This window comes from Miscanthus floridulus, chromosome 2 (genome assembly GCF_019320115.1).
Source record: "Miscanthus floridulus cultivar M001 chromosome 2, ASM1932011v1, whole genome shotgun sequence".
Classification (NCBI taxonomy): Eukaryota; Viridiplantae; Streptophyta; class Magnoliopsida; order Poales; family Poaceae; genus Miscanthus; species Miscanthus floridulus.
The window spans coordinates 123,377,764-123,383,763 of record NC_089581.1 but is presented as its reverse complement, the minus strand read 5'-3'; positions in this window follow the sequence as shown (position 1 = coordinate 123,383,763).

The following is a 6,000-nucleotide window of genomic DNA, read 5'->3' as shown; positions in this document are numbered from 1 at the left end:
AGCAGCGTCTGCTCCATGGCCCCTCGACTCCACCAGATCGGAGCACTCACTTCGGCCTCCGGATGCCCTCTCCGATCGGAAGGCCTTGCCCACAGCGCTACTTCAGACCCCGACCCCATGTCCCTCCGACAGGGACTCATAGGAACCAGAAGGCATGCGGAGCAAGGCTGGGCAAGGCTCATAAGTCAAAACCACTATACCAGAGTCCATACCCTATGTGGGGCAGTACTATATAGCCATCCTGACATTCTACAGTGGCATCGATAGTATTGTAGGCGCTTACCATTATCTCGTACCCGCCGGAATGGACAACAAGGCTTGGTAGACGTGAACAACAAGGCTTGGTAGCATACGCACCCTTTCCCTCTCACTTGTAAAGTCGTCCCCTTCATCTATAAAAGGGGATGTGCTTCCTCCAACAAAGGGACCGACTTTTGACAACACAACACACATTACACACAGTCAAGCTGCTACCAGGCTCTTGGCATCCTTTCGATCCTTCCATCAGAGACTTGGGACCAATCCCTCTCTCGACCGTTTGTACCCCCTACTATGAACCATTTTCGGTGCTAATAACACGAGCAGCAACAGACTGGACGTAGGGACATTCAACCCGAACCAGTATAAATCTTGTGTCCTTTAGCGCACCATCCAGGCCTAACACGCATCAATATAAATTTACTTGCCGGTGCTTGTTCAAAACACTGACACCATGGCTGGAGGATGTCACATCAAACTTTATGAACTGGCCAACCTGAGCAGCTGTAAGGGCGAAACCTCCCACCGGCATAGTCTCGAGAGTCTTCCTCTCTGACAAGGCTCTCCCAGAGAAGACTCATCGGAAGGAGTTCACGTGCGGCTCCATCCCAACAAAAGCCTCATAGATGGTGATGAAGCCAGCGATGTGCAGTACTCTCCAGTGCGCCAACTCCTTCGATGAAAGCAGCCCCTTCTTAGCGAAGGTGACCAGCACTACCTCCTTGGGTGGAAGCAGCCCCTTCTCAGCAAAGGAGGCTAGCACCACCTCATCTACGCTGGATGACCTCTAGCTTGACATTGCGCTCCAAAATCATGAATGGGTCTATGAGTTCTCCTTTCCCTCTCCCTTCCCCTATTTAAAGAGGAGATGCAGCAGTCGAAGAAGGGCAAAGGATTGGGGCAAAAAACCCTCTCCCTCCCCCCATTCAATGCGGATGGGAAATGACGGGACGTGCCCTGACCGATGGGACGCACCCTAATAGATGGGACGCACCCTGCCCGACGGTACGATGCCTGGTCAGATAGGACATGGCCTAGGTATGGCCCACCACTACCACACAACCGGGCACGAGAAACAAAGTGCCACCACGCATAGGCGGTCCTTCGCCTTCCCATGCAGGACTTGGAAAGGCCCAACTATGAGATCTCTGCCAGGAGAGACCAACTGTAACACCCTAAAATTAGCTACTTTCTAAAAAGAGTAAAATGATTTCTATTAATTGTTTTGTGCTCATAAAAACATAGGTAAAAGAATTTTTTCTTTAAATTAAAATCCAACATAAGGGTATCAACATGTTTGCGCATACATGCAGTTGCATTGATACTTTTGTGATGAGTGGTTTGAAAAATAAATTCAAATCTTAATCTTTAAAATATTACTTTCAAGTAGTGGTTTAAAAAGATTTTGAAAACTTGCAAAAATAAAAGTTAGATAAGATGCATTGTTTTCAAAATCCAAAGGCTTGAAAAAGGTTTTAAGACGCGTTAGAACGATGTCTCTCTTTCCGAGAATCTTTCCAACTTTTTTCGGGATTAAATTTCTATTTCTTAGAGCTTTGTCTTTTTCCTCGATCAATGCAAAAGTCTTTTTCAAAAGCTAAAACCACTTTGGTTGTGTTCCTCATTCTTTCATCTATCCCTAGGAATTTTTCTAGTATTTTTCAGAGCCCAAAGATATTTTTCGGAGCCTAAATAGTAATTCCCGATTTTCTGTAATTATTTTAATTCCAAAAATCAATTATTACTAAAATATCTCCACTTTTCAAAATCTCCAAACCCTGCGTATATATATATATGCCGGCGTAGCCCTCGACGCGAGGATTCTAGAAGTACAGCCCATTTCATGAGCCGCCATTCCATTTGCCTCAGATCGGACGCCGAAGTTTTGAAAACCTAGAACTCTAGTGAACCTTCGGCGAGGTTTTCCGGCCATCTCCGGCGTCCCCTGCGGAAACTCTTACCGCTGAGAGGTAGATCTTGTCATCCTCTACACCGGCCCGCCTTTCGTTTTGCCAATCCATGCCCGTTTAACAGTTTCCCATCTCATCTTTCTTTTCTCCGGTGAGGAGCAACCATGGCCGACGCTCGTCTTTTGCGGCCACCCCGGCTCTGTGCGCTGTCGTCGGCAGGATTCACCTGCACCGCATCAAGCCCCACTGTGTCCCCACGTTGCTGCCAACCCACGTTCTAGCCCCTGCCCCGCGTAGGAGCAGCAGGCGCTGCTCGGGCAGGTTGCTGCTGGTCCCTGCTCAGTCGTGCGGACCGGCCTGGCTCCACATGGCCTGCATCCGTCGCGGTTTGGCGCCTTCGGCCAGCCGGCTGCTGCCGCAGACCGAGGCCCCTCTCTTCCCCTCCGCGAGTAGCAGCACCAACCTGCCATGGCCACGTACGTACTGCACACAAGGAAGGAGAAGAGAGAGAGGTAGAAGACGAGGTATTTATGAGTTCGCCACCAGTCGTTAAATAATTGTAGTTTATTCATTTTAACTCCGTTTTAGTTCGTTCCAGTTGCGTTAGTTTTGTGTCGTGGAGATCTCCGTAGTAGAGTTATTAGTTTTCATATCACATGTTTATGAATTTATTTTATTAAAATATTAATTGTTTCTATAATTAATTAATCGTTGTTTAATTAAAGTTGATTTAGGTATTTGATTTCAATTCGATTGCGCGAGTTTCATCGCAATGTGCGATACATGTTAGCAGCGTCATCCAATATAACAAATGATTCTAAATTTTAATATAAGGTATTAATTTAATTTATATTTATTCAATAGCTTTTAATTAAAAGCAACTACATAGGGTTAACTTCGTTCTTGTCGTGTTAAATCGTGCCAATGTAAAGTACGCGTTAGTAGCAACGTTTATCACGTCCCATGTTCATAATATTATAATTTAAATATTAATTTAATTAATGATTACGTAAACTTATTTCTAAATAACAACAATCTAGGATAGTATCTACCTTTTATAATTACTTGTTAATTAATGTCAACTTAAATATGTATTTATTAATTATAATTTGCTTAGTTTCAACATGATTTATATAAAGTCAGTTAAGATGCTTTCACATGCATTTTTCTCTTGTAAAGTTAAAGTTAATTTGATTAAATGATACGAGCATGTTTATGTATAAAATATGACTAGTTCAACTCGGCTTTTAAAATAAAATGTGATTTTATGTAATCTGAATTAATATGCTTCATATAGTTTTGCTCAATTAAAATAAATCAAGCATATAGGCTTTTTCTCTCTTTTATAATATAAAATCCCGATAGTCGTTTCTTTTTTATGATAGTTCCGTTATCGGTGATTCTTGCGTTCCCATGATTGTAGCGACGACCCCACTCTTTTAGTATATTGTTTTAAAGCTTATGGTTTTCCGTTTTATAAGCAAAATCTTTTGGTAGATGTATCTTTTCAACTATAGCTCCGATTAGCGTGCCTCTCGCGACTGTGTGTTCATAGCGATGTGTAGAATCATATTTCAAACTCTTTTACTTATTTTTTTTATGATTGGTGTATTGTTCTGATATAGATGCAATTGTATGCTATGCATGCATGTGTATGGATATTGTGTAGTGTTCTACGATTATGTCCAGTCGGTGAGATATATGTGGTGATCCAGAAGAAGAAGAAGGACGTTGAAGATTAAAGCTTATCGAAGGATTGGTATTTAAGGCAAGTGTACCAAAGGCTCCTTGTACCTATGAATTATTACACTTCATATTCATGCATGTGTCTAATTTGATATACCCTTAAGGACTTTACCTAGATGAATACTTGTACCACATATCCTTGTTACCTAGGGTTTGGGTATGCTTTTTGGATAGATGCTGCAGCGCTGAACATAGAATAATAGTTAAACATGACTAAAGACATTATGCAATATGATAACATGAATTTTTTTAGCAACAGATATGGGGCTAGAGTATGGGGTTGAGTACTCTAGTGCCTCTCCATAAGGACTTAATCCTAAAGTGGCAACCCAGGAGGTTCCGTACAACCTCGAGTGTCATATGGCTCTGACTTTAACCTGTTAACTAGATTATACTAGCTCATCTATAGCTTCCAGTAAGGGTAAGAGGGTATCTTTCCTTTTTCTGCTAGGATGTGTGTACCGTGCTGCGTTGCCCACGCGTGCCACTCCTTAGTAGCTATGACTTGTTAGTGTGACTAGCTAAGGGTTACATAGTGAAACCCTACCACACTTCCTAGGTAGAGGTGTAGTGGGCTTTGCAAACCCTAGCATTAGGAATCATGGCTCGGTGGGTAAAGATGTACAATTTCTGTACAAATATTTGACCTATTATACCAACCGTGCTCATGGATACGAGCGGTCTAGATCCTTCAAGATTAGTGGTTACTGTGGATGGTGGATGACTGGGAATTGAGATAAACTTGACTATACTTTAATATCACTTGGGAATTGGGATTGTTCACTAAAGTAGTGATACATGATGCTAAAACTTGATCAACTAAAATTGCGAACCGCAGTCAAATAGTGCCAAGTCTTTTGAGCCTCATAGATTCCTTTGATATACTTGCTAAGCATGGTGAGCTTACACTTGCTTTACATCCAATGAAAATCCCGGATGGGTACCAGATTGCTAGTCTGGAGGAGTTAGGCTTGTTGTCAACCAGTCAGTCATCCCCGTGGATTTGGAGTCTTCGCCTGAAGATCGGAGTTGTCTTTCTGCTGTCTATACTCTGAGGTTATATTCTTTATACTAATACATTTTGTATTTAAGCATTGTCTATTGATATTACCCTTATTTGTTGCTATTTGTGAGATTTGACTTCCTGGGCTCACAATTAGTGTGTATCTACTTTTGTCTTTAAAATCGGGTGCAACACCAACGGGCTTCCTGAGTTGATCGGACGGCTTAGGTGAACACCGAGAGTCAAGTAAGGAGCAGAGGGATGCCCCATGTGGGCCATACTGACTCCGTCATGAATGACAAGCGCAAATCCTGGTCGAACATTTCTGATTGAAGCTCCTCAAATTCTATCACTCGAGTCATCAAGGTAACATTACCAACCCTCACTATTTCTTTATTTAATCATTCATTCATCTATACAAACATTCATTCATTCTATACATCCAAAAGCATCGCATATGCAGTTAAATGCATCACAACACTCCATGTTACATCATGAAGTGGCAGTTGCCTCATTCAAACATGAGCAATGATCGACCAGGGTTCGAAGGCCGGTCCACAAAGGGCTCGAGGTCGCCTCGCGTCAAATAGATCTAGGGGAGAAAACGCAGCTGAGCCCTGAGCGGCCCTCGCCCAGTCTACCCCAAAGCAAATAGGGTCATCTCAACCTTCTCGTTCAATCCTAACGTCCCGCCAAACCCACAGAATCTCCATCAAGGGGAGGCCAGCGGGCCACCCGGGTCAGTCTCCAGAACGACCCAGGCATCTACTGGGTTGTAGGTTAAGGAGCAGTAAAATGTCACATAAGGACTATGCCGACCCCGTCATGAACGACAGACCTGGATTTCACTCGAACATACCCGTTAGCGAGCTCACCGAGCGCGTCACTTGAGCCATCGAGACAAGCGATGTTAGCTTAGCCCCTCCGGTTGCGAGAAACTGCAGACGGGGTAACGCACAAAACTCAACTGACCCCTACTAGGCTCAATAGGGCTCAGGGGCTCAAGACACCTAAACTGCTTTGACTACGCCCGCCACGTCCGATGCCTAGATCCACGAACTCCATCTCCCCTGATCCTAAAAC